This window comes from Littorina saxatilis, unplaced genomic scaffold (genome assembly GCF_037325665.1).
Source record: "Littorina saxatilis isolate snail1 unplaced genomic scaffold, US_GU_Lsax_2.0 scaffold_733, whole genome shotgun sequence".
NCBI lineage: Eukaryota > Metazoa > Mollusca > Gastropoda > Littorinimorpha > Littorinidae > Littorina > Littorina saxatilis.
In genome coordinates this window covers 8070-26533 of record NW_027125918.1, presented here as the reverse complement: position 1 = coordinate 26533, position 18464 = coordinate 8070, and the positions used below count along the sequence as shown (strand labels likewise).

The window sequence follows — 18464 nt, the reverse complement described above, 5'->3', positions numbered from 1 at the left end:
TCGGTTTGCTCAATAAAGCACCAGAAGTATGCTAAATAATTAAATCAAAATGAGTAAATTGGCATTTGGTCGCGACCGAGCTCTCCACCATTTGAAGATTAAAATTGGCCGTCAAGACTGGTTTTCGTCGCCTGTGCTCGCCGAGACGGCTGCTGTCATGACAACTGGCAAAAAATGGCGGACGAACCGGACGTATCGCAAAGAGCTAGTTCATTTCTCAACGAAATTGAGTCCAGAATGAAAAGGAAACCAATGACAGAACCTGAACGTGTAAGTGTAACCGTTGGGGCAGAATCCGCCGATGAAGCGCTCGCAGAAATCCTGCTAGATTTGTAAGTACGACAATCCAAGTTCTTGTTGTGTAGATCTATACTTTTTCCTGGCCGAAGCCTCATTACATTTTTAATCAGTAGATCTAATGCTTGCTGGTCCTGCCATTTCACTGACGAAAATGGACCAGCCACTGTTTGTATCCATGTGCATTTTCGTAAATTCCGTCACTTGACGAACTCAGAACTGTCATTTTCTTCACCGCGATACACAGTTCATTGCGAAGATCTTCCTCAGTAAATCGTTCAGATTCCACGTACGATTTGTTGTCAAGAAACAACTCAAACGAAAGTTTCAAATCAAACTCATCATCCTCCATAGAGCTTGTCGAAGCACCAAAGTACTGTATCGATGTAATGAATGCTTGATCAAGCGAGCGCATGCATACGTATTTTTTTGGCTGTGGCGGCTGATTCTAGTTGTTATGTTTTCGGAACACAAAGTGATGAATTCTCAGTGAACGCACTATACAGAGAGTAATGCCCGCTTTGCTAGTGACACGCTAGGGTCCGCGCTATACTGTTAGGAGGGGGGGGGGGGGGGGGGGGGGGGGGGTAACGCCAAGAACCTATCGCCAGGCGAGTCTAACATCACTAACACATGGCTGTGCTTTGTGTACACGGGTGTCTGAGACTGTCTTGCGCCACCATTGTTTCTGTTGCTATTTATAAACTATGACGTGGACATCATTTGTAAACATTGCCGAGCAGGATTTGTGCTGGGAACAGCTGATTCTGTGACGGTGTGCAGCCAAGAGGCATAAGTGAAACGGGAACAGTCATGAGGATGCAGACAGATTTTCAATACATTCATCATGTTCTCTTTTAGAAAATTAGAACAAAAAATAACAAGAGGAGAACTTCGAGAAGTAACAGGAGAATGTACGCAACAATAAGCTTTATTTTTAGGGGGATGGGTGTGTGTTGGTGTGATTGTTCCTTTGTATATTTATCATTCATTTGTGTTTATACAGTGGATCCTACTTTTATAAAAAAAAAAACACTTTCAGACTCCTTTGACCTTCCATTTTAAGACATTGTTTACTCAGAATTTGTTTTCATAACCTTGTTAATTTACTCCCATTTAAAGACTCCCTCCTGTTCATGAACTGATTTTCTCAGATTTCATAGATCACATTCCTGTACTTATTTTTCAATATTCTTCCAGTGAGGTAAGCTGTATATAAAAAGGAATATATTACTCCCTACTTCAATACTTATATACATTTGTCAAATTATTCAGCCAGGAAGGTGTTACAATCTTTTGAGAAGTTGGCAGGAGGTGCTCTATGCTTTGACTGAAGGAGTTCTGTACCTCCCAACTATTATTAAATAAAATAGCAGGGGGCCTAAAATGTAGTCATGCGCTCTTCATGGTTTCTTTGTGTAAATCATGTGGAGAAAATTACATCTTTACATAGCGTATGGTATGTTATGTAATGTGTATGTGCACAGATGCATATTTTCAAAAACTCACACATACCTTTTTTTCATTTATCAGTTACTATGCGAAGACACAAGAACAGCAATCTTCTACATTGTACATCTATCAAGGCAACTGGCGGACGACAACCAGTGATGCAGGAGTCAGATCGATGTTTCTTAATTTCATCTGTAGAGGAGTCGGTGTAAGTCAATAAATCTATAATTTGCACATTGCTGTCTCTGAACCAAATGAAATGGAAGAGTGAATGATGTTTTATTGTGTGTATGTGGTGTATGTGTGTGTGTGTGTGCCTGTGTTTTCATTTGTTATTTAGACTATGTAATTAGTTTCAAAGAAATACATGCCGTAGAATGAGTGCAGGTGAGTGGTCATATTTTTAATTTGTTTAGTTTTCTATCAAGATCATGTGTATATAATATTTATTTGTATAAGCAAATCGGCCGGGATTGCATAAGCTGCCATTGGTTTGAAAATAACTTGTCTCTTTCTTTATTATTGCGTTTTTGCGGAGAAACAAATGGTTACAGTTAGAGGACAAGACAATTATTATTATTAATAAATGAAACAACAAATGCACACAAATATACTCAATTGACAAGAGCATTGTTCAATTTTATTTGATGTAAATCTCAAGACCACAGCCACACATTCTCTCTGAACAGTTCAAGGGGGAAAAACATGAAACTAGTGTCTGGATTCAAAATGTCACTGTTTGAGAGATCTCAATAACCCAGAGCCATTGTTGTATTACTTCCACAGCTGCACCATGTTGTCAATGAGCACTCTTGGCTGCTGTCGTATGACCAGGGACCTAGGGTATGCAGTCATGGAGACCTGCTTTGAAGGCTCTACAAGATGAGCAAATACTTCCTGAGAAACATCCCCAACTACTGAAATTTCAGGTACATATAATAACAGTTTTTGATCAGCAAAAAGGACACATTGTAACTCTTTCAGACTTTTTAGACTCGAATAAATGATAGTTCAAATAAAAGTTAAAATAAACATCAGTTCAGTCAAATTGTGGAAACTCTTAAAAAAATGTGAGTTGCAGGATAGATTGAATAAAAACTCTAAATGTAGAAAGTCTATAAATACAAAGAAAAAACATTTTTCCTGTGCTTCTTCAAAAATTCAAAAGCAGGGACTGTTTGTTCAAATTTGCTATGCTCTCTACCATCATCCTGAACTCAGGTCAAAATGAGTTCAGCTCATTCTCTCCCTGACAGGATGCCTTGAGTTTCCTTGTCTGGCAAGGAAACCGATATTTTTACATATTTAGAGCTTTATGTAATGTATTATAATTTACTAGTAATACCCGTGCTCTGCACGTGATTTTTTCTTCTTCAATAATTACAGAGTTAATTATGAATAAGCAACAACAAAAACGTGTTCAATGTGCCTACAGAACAAAATGCCATACATTTATTGGGAGAGATAAAAAAAAAAGGGCACAGTGGTGGATTGGCCATGACTTGTGCAGTGACAACAGTAACATATTAAATTTAGAAGTAATTGCGACAAAGTTACCCCAAAAAAGCGCTAGCACACACAGAACAACAAAATGTGATAAAACATCAAACCTAAGAAAAGGAGCGTTCAATGTGCAATGAACTGCAAACAATTTACACAGCAGCAAACATGTGACGCTTTCTGAAATTTCGGTCAATGTAGTGATATTTTTTTTTACCCGGCTCGGTGCTTGAATACACTTTCTTTGTTTTCTTGCATAGCTGCTCGCCATTAGTAATGCAAGAATCTACAGCTTGGTGAAGACAGACAGTTACGAAGGAAAGGCTAAATGCGGCCAAACAAAAAAAGTGGCTACATTGACCGAAATCTCAGAAAATATGACACATGGGAGTGAAACAAACACATAAACACAGCATTAAATGAGCAAATAGTGTGCACAGTACAAAAAAAAGTTTGACACATTAGCAAATAGGAATGAAAAAGTAACCCAGTGGTAAATATACAGTGGGTTCTGTGAACAATAACAAATCATATAATTGGGAAAGAATAAAACAGCGTTAAATTGTGCCCTTTTCTTAGATTTCAGTCAATGTGGACAGTCTGAAAATTCAATCAATGTGACAAAATCATTTTGTCACGCTTCAAGTTCAACCAAGATGATGAATGCTAGTTAAAATGTGTAAAAGAATATATAACACCAATCATATAATTGGGAAAGATATCTCGTCGCAGTACCCCGACAGCTCGAGTCACCCACAATGAAACGTTTGTACGATTGACTGGACTTAAACAAATTAGCGGCTACATTGACATAAGTGAGGGACATAAATGTGCAAAAAAATGTGCCCACAGAACAATAGTTGAACACATCACCATATATGTCTTGAGACGGGAAAAAAACAGCACTAAATGGAACAAAATTTGTACACTTCAGCAAACATGTGAGTGAAAAATAAAATGTTAACTCTTACACTGGTGCAATTCTGTAACACATGTTACATAGCCACTGGTGAATTAACAGAGAAAAATAACAAAAAACGGTCATAATATTGGTTTTCGCATACATGGGAGGTAATCGGAACCGACCAAACAGACTCAGCCAGTAGCGCGACATGTGTCGTGACAACCAGGAGACAGTATACCTAAAGTAGCGCGACATATGTCGCGCCAACCAGCCTAAGGGTTAAAATGTGAAATTGGTTCTGCGTTCTGCGAACAACAAAATGTTTACACATGCATTGTGCACAGAGAACAAAAGTTTACAGATCACCATGCATATATGGCATTATGATGGTTAGGCCTGAAGAAATAAATTTGCTTTTGTTTAATATCTCTCTTGGGCTGCAAGCCAGCACAACATAATTAAAACATTTCATTTGCCAAATCAGCGCCACCAAAACGGATAAATAGGACTAAGCATGGAATATTCATTGCAGGGGCTCTTTTTTGTTTGTCATGCTGTGTGCCACACGCGTTGCAGTTGTCACCATGTGTAGAGTTTAAGATGATGTGATTCCTATTCTTATAAAGACAAAGTCGATCTCCGTTACACCCCGTAAAAATGTACATGATTGCCCATATGGTCTTTGTTGATGTTCTTTGTCTCGTGACTTTATCGATATGTCGCAAAATGATTCCACAAAATTCAAAACAGGGATCAGATTTTACCTGCAACTACTGACTCGATTAAATAGTGTGCACAGTACAAAAAAAAGTTTTACACATCAGCAAATAGGAATGAAAATGTAACCCAGTGGTAAATATACAGTGGGTTCTGTGAACAATAAGCAGATTCGAGATCGTCGATAATGATTTTTCATGTTTTTTTTGTTGTAATTTATAAATTACAAAGGAATTGATATGTAAGACAGTTTCAAGGGAGCTATTTTTCGCGGCTGAATTTACTGTGCAAACAACTCTAAATATGACAAAAGTGTCACGTGATAATCAACCGTTTGGTTTCGCCACTCACTGGAGCAGACGATTTTTTCTGTAACCAGTTGACAGTGATGAAACCATATAGCTCAGTCGGTAGCGCGCTGGATTTGTATTCAGTTGGCCGCTGTCAGCGTGAGTTCGATCCCAGGTTCGGCGGAAATTTATTTCACAGAGTCAACTTTGTGTGCAGACTCTCTTCGGTGTCCGAACCTCCCCCCGTGTACACTACATTGGGTGTGCACGTTAAAGATCCCACGATTGACAAAAGGGTCTTTCCTGGCAAAATTGCTTAGGCACAGTTAATAATTGTCTACCTATACCCGTGTGACTTGGAATAATAGGCCGTAAAAGGTAAATATGTGCCGAAATGGCTGCAATCTACTGGCCGTATAAAATTTCATCTCACACGGCATCACTGCAGAGCGCCTAGAACTGTACCCACGGAATATGCGCGATATAAGACTCATTGATTGATTGATATATATTACGGTCTCCTTCCGGCAGCAGTCCCAAAATACAAAACGTCTCTTTCCGTGGCTGTGTCAGTTTCCAATGCGACACTGTCATTGGCACTGTCATTCTTGTGACGCTCGTCGCGTTTTCACCTGTTTTTGACCGAAACGTAGCACAGGATGCCGTTGAAAAGCCAAAGGTCTTCAGCTTTTGTTGATCTTTGGCAGGCCTATTAGTTTTAATTCGGTGGCATAATTCAATGCGCTTCGTCAAAATTTCTTAAACTGAAACCAAAAGCAGACGCAAGACTTATAGTCAGTTGGAGTTGTCTCCCGTACTCCTAAACTTTAGTGTGCTGCAGACGGTTGTACCCAAACGGCTCATATCGCAAACGGTTTGGAATTCCCAAAAACGCAAGATCAGCACTACACGACTTCAGTGCACCTGTAGGCGAGAGTGCTCGGTCAATTTTGGACAATGTGTATCTTGAATGCATAATATTGAATATCACGCTGTCCGAAGGAATGGTGTTCTTATCGGAGAATGACAGCGCTCAGTTCAAAACGATAGGACATCAGACCGCCATGCTGCTATGTGAATCGGACATTTGAGCCTTTCAATCGGTCAATGCCTGACGCCTAACGACATCCCTGCCTATGTTAGGAAAGGGGGGAGAAAATTGCTAACGCCCTGACCCAGGGTCGAACTCGCAACCTCTCGCTTCCGAGCGCAAGTGCGTTACCACCCGGCCACCCAGACTGGTTTATGTGATTTTTCTTTGGGGTGATCTAAACCTACGCTCTAAATTCACCTTTTCAACATGCATGACTTTTGACACAACTCTGTACTTAGCACAGGCGACCAGCATATATAGCCTGTGTACTGGCCAGCTGGATCGGTACATTTTTTCCTTATGGCCTACACACATTAACTGTATCTGGCTATTTGGACTCGTTCTCCCAAATAACCATATTTGCACAAAATAAATTGTCTCTAAGCAGCATAGTGTTGTGTTTTATTGATGTCTCCCTCTTCTGCTTCTTCCAGGACGAGGGCGTCGCTTCTCTGGGCCCAAGCAAGTGAAAGGAAACTCTCATCCAGCACCAACCACCAGTGCATCGAAATCCTGGAGTGTAAACAGAAAATCATCTTTCAGTGACAAAACTTGATTCAGATTTAAACATTAAAATTGTTAAAAAAAATATGCACCAAATTTAAGAAAATTGGAGAAAATAATGAGAAAGAAGAAATTGTAATTTATGTAATAGAGCGTGTCTTGGTGTGTGGGGAGGGGGGGGATATACACCTGTGACGGTACAGGCTTTCCAGTGTGATAGAACAGAGTTGAGGCAGGTATATCAAACAGAAAGCAATTTAATATAGATTATATCGAACACAGAAGAAGAAATGTACATGAGTGATGACACTGGTTAGTAAAACAAGACTGTCCTGGGACATTGTGAATATTTGTGTAGAGGCACCTGTAACATATCTTTAGCTTCTTGGAATGAATTGCACATGATTGTCTCTTGAGACACATATATACTATATATGTCACCCTCTCCTTGAAATAATCTTCTAATACTTGATTATTTAAACATGTTGTTTTGCATCATATCCATTTTGTCAGAGGCGAGTTTTGCCTCATTTGTACACATTTCTCCAAGACATTTGAATTCTGGTACACCTTTCCTTTTCATAGCTCGTGCCCAGTGTACCCATGTACTGTACAGGAAACCCTCTTTTTTTACGCCCCCTTATTTGTAAGGTTACTTTCTCTGATTTATGTTTATAAACTGTTATTTTAACCCTATTCTCAGACAGAATTATTTCAGAGTTTTCTTAAAAATATGTTAATAGTGGCAACTGTCTGCTTGCACTTGCAGAGGATTTAGAGCAAATCTCACACAAGGAATAGGTACTTACTGTCATAAGGCCAGCATTCAGCTTCACCATTTAGAGGCTAGGGCTTGGAGTTTCTCCTGGCCTGGTTCCTGGATAAGTTTCTGGAAGTGGAAAGATTGTTATTTCACTTTTAAATCAGTCAATACCCATTTTTACAACTATGCCTGCTTGAACCAGGCATAAACGAGTCATAACACACCACTAACCTGAACGATGAGCAAAACTTGCAAAGTATTTCTTATGAACAATGGTGTGTTTTTTAAATTTTAAAGTGACTATTTCAAAAGAAAAGAAAGTACAGTTTTGTAAAGCACATTCATTTTTTTATATTGACAACGTGTGATTTTTCACACTTGCTTTTTTTTATTGTTTGTAAATTTTACCTCATCTAATGTTCTCATATTACATCTAGCACATTTTCCCTTGAAACCTTAAACAATTCAGAGGAGAGAGTTTTGTTACAACCTGTACTTGTGTATTTCCTCACAGGATACATTCCATGTAAATTATAGGAAAGTATTCTGATGAATGTATAATAACAATGAATGGATCATTTTAATGACAGCAAAATAAACAATGTCACAAGGGTGTTGTCTATTGAATTTCTGTGTGTCTCACTATGTTATCAGGAATTTTTTTACAAAAGGCATTCTTGCACGTAAAATTATATCACACAACTGTGGTATATTGCTCTTCAGAGGAAACAAAATGTTGGTGGGCCCTTTTGACAGACAGATGCACAGCACACTTCTATCCTTGCCATAATTATAACTGTGAAATCCCCATTATACTCTTCACCCAAGAAAATAATATCTTCTGTTATTGTCATCAAAGTTCACCCTATTATTTCTTATATAACTATTTGTGCAAGTGCTATTGTCATTCATGATTCTGTGTATACATGCGTGTGTGTGTGTGTGTGTGAACCCGTGCATGGAAAGTACTAGGAAAAGGACTAAAACTAATCCTGATTTACCTTCAAATTGGTTCCTCAGCAGATCACTTTCTGTCCGCACCTCTTCCTCTCCTGCCGCCCTCTAGCACTAGTAAGGACAGCATGTTCTGCTGGAAGCGAAACTTCCATAGCCTAGACGGAACGAGAAGAGTTTACAGTTCTCATACTTCATCCTTACTCAATTTACAGTATCTGTATCAAACCTATTATCATCAAGAAAAGCTCACTTGACTTTGAAGAGCATGATTCATTCTCTATCGACTGCCCATTGAACAAATAAAATTCAGCTCTCATAAGCTTTACTAGTGCGAGTAGAATTTTTGCTTTTAAAATGGGTGTGATAATTACTAAATTAGTATAATAATAATAATAATAATAATAAATAACTTTTCTATAGCGCAAGTCCCATCAATTGGCTCCAGGCGCTTTACAAATTCATTATAGAATAAACTAGCACAAATCAACAAGCATACAAAGCATACATTTAACTGAGACATAACACCAAGAACCCAAGCACTAAGCAAAACTTAGCGTACAATGTTAAAAGTACACACACACACACACACACACACACACACACACACACACACACACAAACAGACACGCACGCACGCGCACACACAAAGATACCATTGACAAAGAGACCATAAAGCACATACAGGGTAGAGAGTTCCAAAACAGAATAGAGTTGTGGAGAGTCTACTCAGGCTAAGCAAAGGCTTTACGAAACAGGTATGTTTTGAGTTGGGTTTTGAAGGAGGAAAGGCTGCTGGAATCACGGATAGAACTTGGAAGCGAGTTCCAGACGGTCGGAATCTGGTACCTAAAGGTTCTTTCACCAAAGGTCTTGGTCCTGGTTTTGGGGATGCGAAGGAGTTTTTCAGAGGAGGATCTGAGAGAACGGGATGGCTCGTAGATACTGAGGGAATGGGACAAATAGGGGGGAAGTGATTTCTCAAAACAGCGGTACCCTAACAGAGCGAGCTTGTACTCGATGCTATACTTCATAGGAAGCCAGTGAAGGGTGATAAGTAGGGGAGTGACATGGTCTTTCTTAGACTTCTGCAGAATGAGCCTTGCAGCACTGTTCTGGACTCTCTGTAAGCGATCAAGTTCTTCAGTGGGGAGGCCGGCAAGCAATGAGTTGCAGTAGTCAAGTCGACTCAGGATCAGAGAGGAGACAAGTTGAACAGTGGCTTGGAGTGTCAGGAATGATCTGACAGAGGAAATCTTGCGCAACTCAAAAAAGGCACATTTACAAACAAAACTAATGTGTTTTTGCATTGTCAGAGCAGAGTCCAGGTACACGCCTAGGTCCTTAACAGCGGTTTGGGAAACAATCTGAGTGTCGCCTATTGTCAGGGAAGTACAGTCAATCTGATTTAAAGCATGCCTTGAGCCTGACAGCATCACCTCAGTTTTTGAGTCATTCAGCTTGAGTTTATTGTCTATCATCCAGTCTTTAACTGACTCAATGCAGCGCTCAGTGTTTTTAACCACTTTTGGAAAATCACTGGGGGGAGCAGAATCCTCTATTTGGGTGTCGTCGGCATACTTGTGGTGTTCGCAGCCATGCCTCGAGATGACGTCAGATAGGTCCTGTGTATATAGTGTAAACAGAACCGGGCCTAGAACAGAGCCCTGAGGTACTCCGTGCTTCAGGGGAACAGGGGATGATTCTTTTTGACCTATTTGTACTCTTTGAAAGCGTTCAGAGAGATATGACACGAACCACTGGAAGGCTTTGTCGGCAATTCCAAACGTGAACTGTAGTCTCTTTAGGAGGACGTCGTGGTCGATGGTGTCAAATGCCGCCGAGAGGTCCAAGAGTGCGAGCACAGACACTTTCTTGTTGTTAGCACTGGTCGGCAGCTTGTCAGTTACGTAAAGAAGAGCGGTATTTTCTGTTCTACTCACTCTTGCAAGCAAAGCACACTTTTACTTTTAGTTTACTGTTGTGTTTATTCCAGTGGTATGAATTGTAGCTAAAACAAGAAGAGCAAACGCTCGATCGAGTCACTTTCGCAGTTCTGAATATTATATGAGGCATCAGATGGACAGGAAGAAATTGCTATTCACAACACAATGAGTCACGTTCACATAAAATTTGAGCCCGGTCACTTTTATAGTTTCCGAGAAAAGCCCAACGTTAAGTTGTGTGTTGCCGAACAGAAAAGGCTAGTTATCTCCCTTGTTTTTCTGATAACGTTCGTAAAAGGCTACAGATGTAAATACTTTGATGTAAAGAATAATCCTACAAAGTTTCAATCACATCCGATGAACTTTGTCAAAGATATAAAATGTCTAATTTTTCCTTTGACGCTGACCTGTGACCTTGAAAAAGGTCAAAGGTCAACGAAACCATCGTTAAAGTGTAGAGGTCATTGGAGGTCACGACTAAACAAAATATGAGCCCGATCGCTTTGATAGTTTCCGAGAAAAATCCAACGTTAAGGTGGTGTCTACGGACGGCCGGCCGGCCGGACAGACTAACACTGACCGATTACATAGAGTCACTTTTTCTCAAGTGACTCAAAAAAATGCATCTATATATATATTATCAAATGAGTAACAGTGCAAATGCAGAGTCTTATAATTATTTCAGAAGGCAAGTCCTTGATTTTCCAATCCATGATCTACACACATTCACTGATTGAGCTATCGCCGTATCGGAAAGACGTCAGCCAAAATTAACTTCAGATTGGATGTTTCTCCACGAATTTCAAGCGTTACAATGGTCCAAAGTTCGATCAGCAGCACTTTGGAGGGGAGGGGAAAAGTCAGTATTAAGTTTGTGTGGGATAAACCATATGCAAAGCCGGCTGACGTCCTCGTTCTACTGCCTCTAGTAGCTGAAAACAAGTGATCTCATCGGCTACCAGTAAGTTCGTCACACGGTAGATTCGTCACGGGTGACGAAGTTACCGGCAGGGTGGGCGGGTGTTTATGTTTAGAGCTTATGCTTTCAGATGTTTGATTTGTAGGAGAGATTCAAGATTCACATTTTTAAGACTAAGAGAGAGAGAGAGAATGAAAATGCCATTTTATATTGTGTACTTCACCTACTCAAAGAAAAAAGAGATACAAAATAAATACGCACAACATCACATATGCTCTGTGAAAGGAGAGAGAGAGAGAGAGAGGGGGGGAGAGAGAGAGAGAGAGAGAGAAAAAAGGGGGGGGGGAGGTGCAAGGTTGTATTACCATTACATAACAGCCGCGCTCGGACTACTGTGGCGAAGTTACCTGTGGCGAAGTTACCGGGGACCGGTGACGAATCTACCGTTTGACGAACTTACTGGTATCCATCTCATCATACCAACCAAATGGTTCGAAATGACTCGCCTTACAGATTTCTTTGCAGTCCTGCTGGGATCAACTTTTACACTAATACTGACTGTTGTATTGAAAGCCCTATTTGATTATAAACAACATTTCCTGTGGTCTACAAATCCGACACTTACCTGGTCAGTCTCCAATTCGTCAAAACGTTCCCTGATAGTCGCCATGTTGTCTCGAATCAAGGGACATCACCCACGGAACACATCACAAGAGTGCATTTTCCTTTGATATTACGACAATTGATTCAACTTCCCAAACTTTTAATTCTGCAAAGTTAAGTTTGTCCTTCTGTGTGGTAACATTATTCGTCACGCAGAATCTTATGGTAAAGCTTTTAGGGCGATCTGAAGGCCTTTTACTGGCGGAGACTATATCTTTAAAATTATATTCTTGCAAAAAAAAAATGTATTTCCATATCAAAAGTAAGCGAGGGAGTTATAGGATCAGAAGCCTAATTAGCAAAGTAGTGACGAGAACTAAGTAATCCAGATCTACGATCTGATCTAATCTAATCTAATCTATTCTAATCTAATCTAATCTAATCTAATCCAATATAATCTAACCTAATCTAATCTGATCTAATCTAATTAATTCTAATCTAATCTGATCTATAAAATATACGTTAATTGGATCTGTGATCCAAACATGGCTTTTGGTCAATCGAGATGGAAGTTTATTCCACAAGCCCGAAGGGCGAGTGGAATAAACTGCCATCGAGATTGACCAAAAGGCATGTTTGGATCACAGATCCAATTAACATATATATCTCGACATTCACTGGTCTTAGGGTTTTTGTTTTCAAAGAAGAAAGAAACTTGCTTGAACACGGACCACTTCTCCGAGCAAAATCAACAAACCTAATCACTCGCATTCCACCTCAAGGTCTCGGCCAACCAATACTATGGCATACCAAACACTGTACATAAGGAAGACGTGGAACTTGCGAAGAAAATGCGAAAAAGTGTTTGTGGGTTATCGTCCCTAGTCACATGCTGGCGGCGAAAACAAAATGGCGGATCGCGTAGGTACCGATCGTGTGCGAGGTGGTGGTAAATTGTGTTCGGCTTTTTGTTGCAAGAACGCCCGTTACAAACAGAGCTGCTTCGGGAAAACTTTCCACAAGTTCCCTACAGAAGAAAAAAGGTGGGTTGTGCAGTGATTATTTCATCAGGTTTACCTTCTTCAGAATGAGAATGCAATGGCTCGAGTCAACTCACTCAGTAGACTACAGCGTCAGCGAGTACTTACGACTGTGAGTGTGAGTCAGCAGTCAGTACAAAACAACAATTTACACTTGATGACAAACCCGTGGGCATATTTGCCGAAACCTTTATCAAACCTTGCTTACGGGAAAACTACAGTACAAAGGTACATCACTCATCCGTTTTGCGTTCAGGCAGAGCGTTAGATTTAGACTGAAGATCTGATTTAGCTTTTTTTGTCTTTCCTTTTTGCTTAGTTTAACAATAACATTGTTGTTTTTATTGTCAAACTAGGTGCAGAATATGGATGCAATTCACAAGGCGAGAGGACTTTGAAAAGCTGCAGCCAGCTGATGTTCAAGGTCTCAAGCTTTGTACTGATCACTTTGAGGCCAACCAGTAAAACAATCCTGCAGAGAGGATCACTTGTGTGGAATGCTGTCCCGACATTGTTTGCAGTGCCCAATCCACCACCGAAGGTTATTTATTTATTGGTTTTAGGTTTTTGCAAACCAAAGAAGCACACTATTAAATGCAGGTTGAGTAATGACAAGTTTGAGGCTGATGTAAGAATTGAAAACAAGTTAGCATTGTTCCCATCAAATAATGCCTGTTTGCATTTAGCGCAAAAAAATGATAAGGCCAACAAAAAAAAGTTACTTATTTTGGATCGACGTCTTGATTATGATGATATGATGAACTTATTTTGCAAAAAAACAGCCCCAAATGGCAAAAAAGGTATAGGGTCGGCGTCAACAACAAAAAAGTTGTATGTTTCTGGTCACCTGACCCTACCTATGTTTTCCCGACGACCCTAGACTTTTTTTTTTTTTCATTTTCAAAAATAAAAGGGGTATTCGAAAATCAATTGTTTTCCTGTTTTTCAACGAAATAGTTAAAAAGATGGTTTAAAAAAAAAAAGTTTAGAAAAAAAATCTCCACCTTTAGTCATGTTAGGTCACAAAAAAGTCTGTTTAAGGTAACGTAGCCCCCCCAAAAATAGCGTCGGTAGGTCGGCTTTTTAGTTTTGTATTTTAGCCATCTGAATATTTTAATTTTATTTTTTAATGCCCCCAAAAAGTCTAGGGCCGGTGGGAAAAAAATAGGGTCGGTCCGGATACCGTAAACAGATTATTTTTTGTTTTGCCTTACCAGAAACATACACTTTTTGTGTGTGGCCTAAGACCAATGCCATGAAATTGGGAGAAATGTTTCATTGTGACTGGGTGTTGGTTGTGAGTTTGTCAGTTAAAGAGCTGTGCAATTTGCAGGTTGCTAGTGGGAGGAAGCCACCATCGCAAAGGGTAGCTACAAATGAAGCCAGCACCGACCTGTCGCCTGATGCACAAATTGTTCAACCAGGTAAGAGATTTTTAACCATGAAGAACACCCTGACATCAAAAAATGTTTAAACTCATCCATTACATAGTTGATAATCGCTGTATAGGGTGACGGGCGCTGTGGCGGGGTGGTAAGACGTCGGTCTATTAACTCGGAAGGTCGAGGGTTCGAATCCCGGTCGCGGCCGCCTGGTGGGTTAAGTGTGGAGATGTTTCCGATCTCCCAGGTCAACTTATGTGCAGACCTGTTAGTGACTTATCCCCCTTCATGTGTACACGCAAGCACAAGACCAAATACGCACGAAAAAGGTCCTGTAATCCATGTCAGAGTTCGGTGGGTTTTAGAAACACAAAAATACCCCGCATGCTTCCTCCGAAAGCGGCGTATGGCTGCCTAAATGGCGGGGTAAAAACGGTCATACACATAAAATTCCACTTGTGCAAATAAATGAGTGCACGTGGGAGTTTCAGGCCACGAACGCAGAAGAAGAAGAAGCTGTATAGGGCGGATGCATGGATGGATGAAATTGTACCTGTAGTTCCCACACGTAATGATGGGAAACATATCCTGTTAGAGGCATGGTGTAACAAGAAACAATTAAGTGGCTCTATTCCCATCTCCCCCCCCCCCCCCCCCCCTTTCCCCGTCGCGATATAAGCTTCGTGGTTGAAAACGACGTTAAACACCAAATAAAGAAAGAAAGAGGCATGGTGTGTGAGGAGTTTACCTGGTACTGTTGTCCTAATCAATCAATCAATCAATCAATATAAAGCTTATATAGCGCGTATTCCGTGGGTACAGTTCTAATGGCCTCACCCATTCAGTACCAAACAAGGTCAATTCCATCATTGTTCCACATCGTATCCATAGTTGCTAATACACTTCATTTCTGGCCTGCCTTCCTACGCTATTGTTTATTTTCATTTTGTGATTGAATTACACATGTTTTAATTTCTTCCAGGTTGTAACTTGTTATGGTTATGTTATTTTATGTGTGTTTTGTGTGTGTGTTTTCTTTTTTAGATGACATTCAGGCGATCCTGGAGGACATAGGATGTAAAGCATCAAAGTCGTCATCCTCCCCATCCCCTCGTGAAGCGGAACTTCGGCAGAAGGTCAACAAACTGAGGAGCAAGGTTTTCCGATTAGAAAAGACAACGATGGAACCCCGTGTAAAACGAGCGAGTAAATTAGCCAAGCCTCCCAAGAAAGACTTTGTAATAGAACAGTTGTCTCATATATTATCAGGCGAGGCGAGCTATTTTGCCATTTATGCCTGTTACATATTTACCGGTTATCTGCTGCTGTATCCAATCCTGGCAGAGACGGAACGCATGTTACCAAGGAGCCGAAGGAGAGTCGATGAGATGAGAGAATGTGATTAACAATTGCCAACTCTCTCCGTACAAAGAGGGTCCAAATTTGTATCAAAATATAGATCGTAGGGAATTCAAAATAAAAAAAAGACAATAGACAAAACATGTACTTCGGCTCATAGAGCCTTCTTTAATTTTTGACTCAAAAGTCCATGCTCCGAGAGTCCTTTTTTTAATTTTGAATTGCCTACCATCTATATTTGTATACATTTTCAAAAAGATTCAACAGTCACCTTCCGTTATTCTTGAACTTGGCTATCCCAGCCTTACCTCAACATTCGATATTCCTGTGATATTTTTGACGTAAAATCAATTGTTACTGTAAAACACTTCGGCAAGAGGATTGGTCCAAGCAAACAAATAATAAACTTGTAAGATTTTTCCTGATATTTCCGATCAATTGCCTATGGTTTTATTTAGCTAAAAGATTCAAACGTCACACCTATGACTCATGGCTATTTTTAAGGGGAGAGTAGCATCCCTGGTGTGTTGTTTTTGATGTACCTTTTGGTCTGTTTACAGTAACATAGGCACACAAAAAGAGGGTCGGTAGGTCGGCTTTTCTTACTTTTTTTTTATAACCATCTTTTTAAATTATTTTGCAAAAAAACAGGAACAAAATTGATTTTTTTTCTTTTTCTTTTTCTCCAAATGCCAAAAAAAAGGTCTAGGGTTGGCGGGGAAAAATAGGGTTGGTCGGGATACCGTAAACAGACTATTTTGCTTTGTTTTGCCTAAGCAATGACTAACAAACTTTCTTTAGGGTCTGACATTGTATATACTATACAATTTTTGGGGTATTAACTAAATACATGTATACAGTTTTTGATTCCTTTTATACTTTTTCACAAATTAGCCCCCCCCCCCTTTTTTTTTTTGTAGTCTGCCCTGGGGGCGGGAGGTCTCCTAATTTCGGTTTCTAGGGTCATCTTATGCTTCCCCATGAGCTGAGAACTTAATTTAAAATGGGCCACGATTTTTTTATTTGTATTTTGTAATTGTGCCTTTGTCCAGTCACATGATTTCACTTTGTACTTAAAAACTTGGCACTGTCATCATTTATTGCTATTTATTGTTCAGTTGTTCAGTATTTATTGCTATTGGGCATCAGTTGTTCAGTTGCCCTCTTTCGAATGAGCCATGCATGCATTATGGATGTGTTTAGCGAATTGGGATACCTCAAGCAATGTAAAAGAAGAAACAATGTGAAGCAAACATATAGCACCAAATAAAATAACCGAATCAAAATGGAAACTTCTTCAGTGTATGTGTGTGTGTGTGTGTGTGTGTGTGTTTGCTGTTTTAAATACCGAAAATGTGAAAATAAAGCAAGTCACAACATGAGAAAGATCGACTGTACTAGTCATAACAAAGCAGGAAACAGCCTGATCAGCATGCAGCAAAGGGGAATAACTCATATTTAGCCATTCTCATTTCTAAGCATGCCCAATGAGGAAGTTATCCTTCTTCCCATTGTAGTTTCTTTGTAGAACGGTGCAAGGTCTCGGCCAACCAAGACTATGGCATACTCGTAGCAAAGCCGCCGAATGGTACCGTAAACCAAGAATAGTGACGTAAGAGAATAGAATGTCGTCTTTTGATTTGGAACGTGACGTGTTTCAGAACTTCTTCTGGACAACTCGGATGGTCTTCTGCGTAGTGGTTGGCACGAGATTCTTTTTCTTCTTCGACAGTTCATCCTCCGATACTGTAGAAAAACGTTTCATCTTTGTTTCACTTTCGAGTATGCGGACGACTGAACTTGACCGCTAAAAAGTAGTCCTTTCGGTATTATTACGCCGAGTCTGAACATGAGGTCTGAACATTGTTTTTAGGCAGGATCTAGGTGAAAGCGAGGCTGTTCTTATCTCTGTGTACAGTCGAGAGAGAGAGAAATGCATGTCGAGACATTATCACTTTATCTGATCTAAGATCTAATTCCCTTTGGGTGTTTTTTTGTTTGTTTTACATCTATATTATAACAGTTATTTCAAAACAACAGTATATTAAAGCAACTGCATGTTATAAACTGCACCAATTGTCCTTTGTCTTGACGGTTGTATATGCGTGTACGTGTCTTTGTGTCAGTGCACTTTGTTTGTGGTCACGTCTGTGCCTCTTCGTGATCTATTTATTTAAAAATACTTTTTTGAGCTCAGTCAAACCTGGTCAATTAGATTTAGGGATACAATTGATATGGCTGATTTGGAGGGTAGAGTTTCTGGCGAATTTGACTCAACGTGAGTGAATGAGCTTCTAGGCGCTGCTTATCTCTGGTGATGGAAACAAAATGTGACCCTCCACCACGGAATGAGTCGCATGTCACCTTTGCATGATTTTCATAATTTTACATTTTCCTAAAGTGTTTTTTATGCTCTATCCAGTGGTGAAACCGTTTTAGAAAAGAGAGAACACTTTTCGAGTTATAAGCCTGTGACTAAGGTGACCCTCACACTGTTACCAGCCACCCCCCGGACTTATATTAAGCCTAGCGCAGAACCGCGCGAGGTGACATGCGAATCATTCCGTGGTGGAGGGTCACACAATTAGCTAAGAGCAAAAATAGCATGGCGGCTTTCCGGTACACTGTAGCGTCCTCTATGACGTATCGATACAAGTTACAGTGGCAAGTACATAAACGCCATATTGCATCACGGGAAGCTACATAACCCAACTAGCACTAATAATGCCCTTTCTTTGTCT

At 40.0% G+C, this 18464-nt stretch overlaps 3 long non-coding RNA genes across 3 annotated transcripts; 2 read left to right on the top strand and 1 right to left on the bottom strand.

Annotated features, from left to right (window-relative positions):
* Positions 1 to 2472: 2472 nt before the first annotated feature.
* LOC138954376 (uncharacterized) lies at positions 2473 to 8132 on the top strand. The gene is made up of 2 exons (XR_011451809.1): positions 2473 to 2678; positions 6688 to 8132. It is a non-coding gene; the product is annotated as an uncharacterized lncRNA (long non-coding RNA).
* On the bottom strand, positions 6630 to 12222 carry LOC138954375 (uncharacterized). Its single transcript, XR_011451808.1, has 4 exons — positions 11965 to 12222; positions 8522 to 8632; positions 7567 to 7646; positions 6630 to 6766 (listed from the first exon to the last, which is right to left on the bottom strand). It is a non-coding gene; the product is annotated as an uncharacterized lncRNA (long non-coding RNA).
* A 240-nt stretch (positions 12223 to 12462) lies between these two features.
* On the top strand, positions 12463 to 15797 carry LOC138954374 (uncharacterized). The gene is made up of 4 exons (XR_011451807.1): positions 12463 to 12985; positions 13339 to 13523; positions 14316 to 14406; positions 15409 to 15797. It is a non-coding gene; the product is annotated as an uncharacterized lncRNA (long non-coding RNA).
* The last annotated feature ends 2667 nt before the right edge of the window (positions 15798 to 18464 follow it).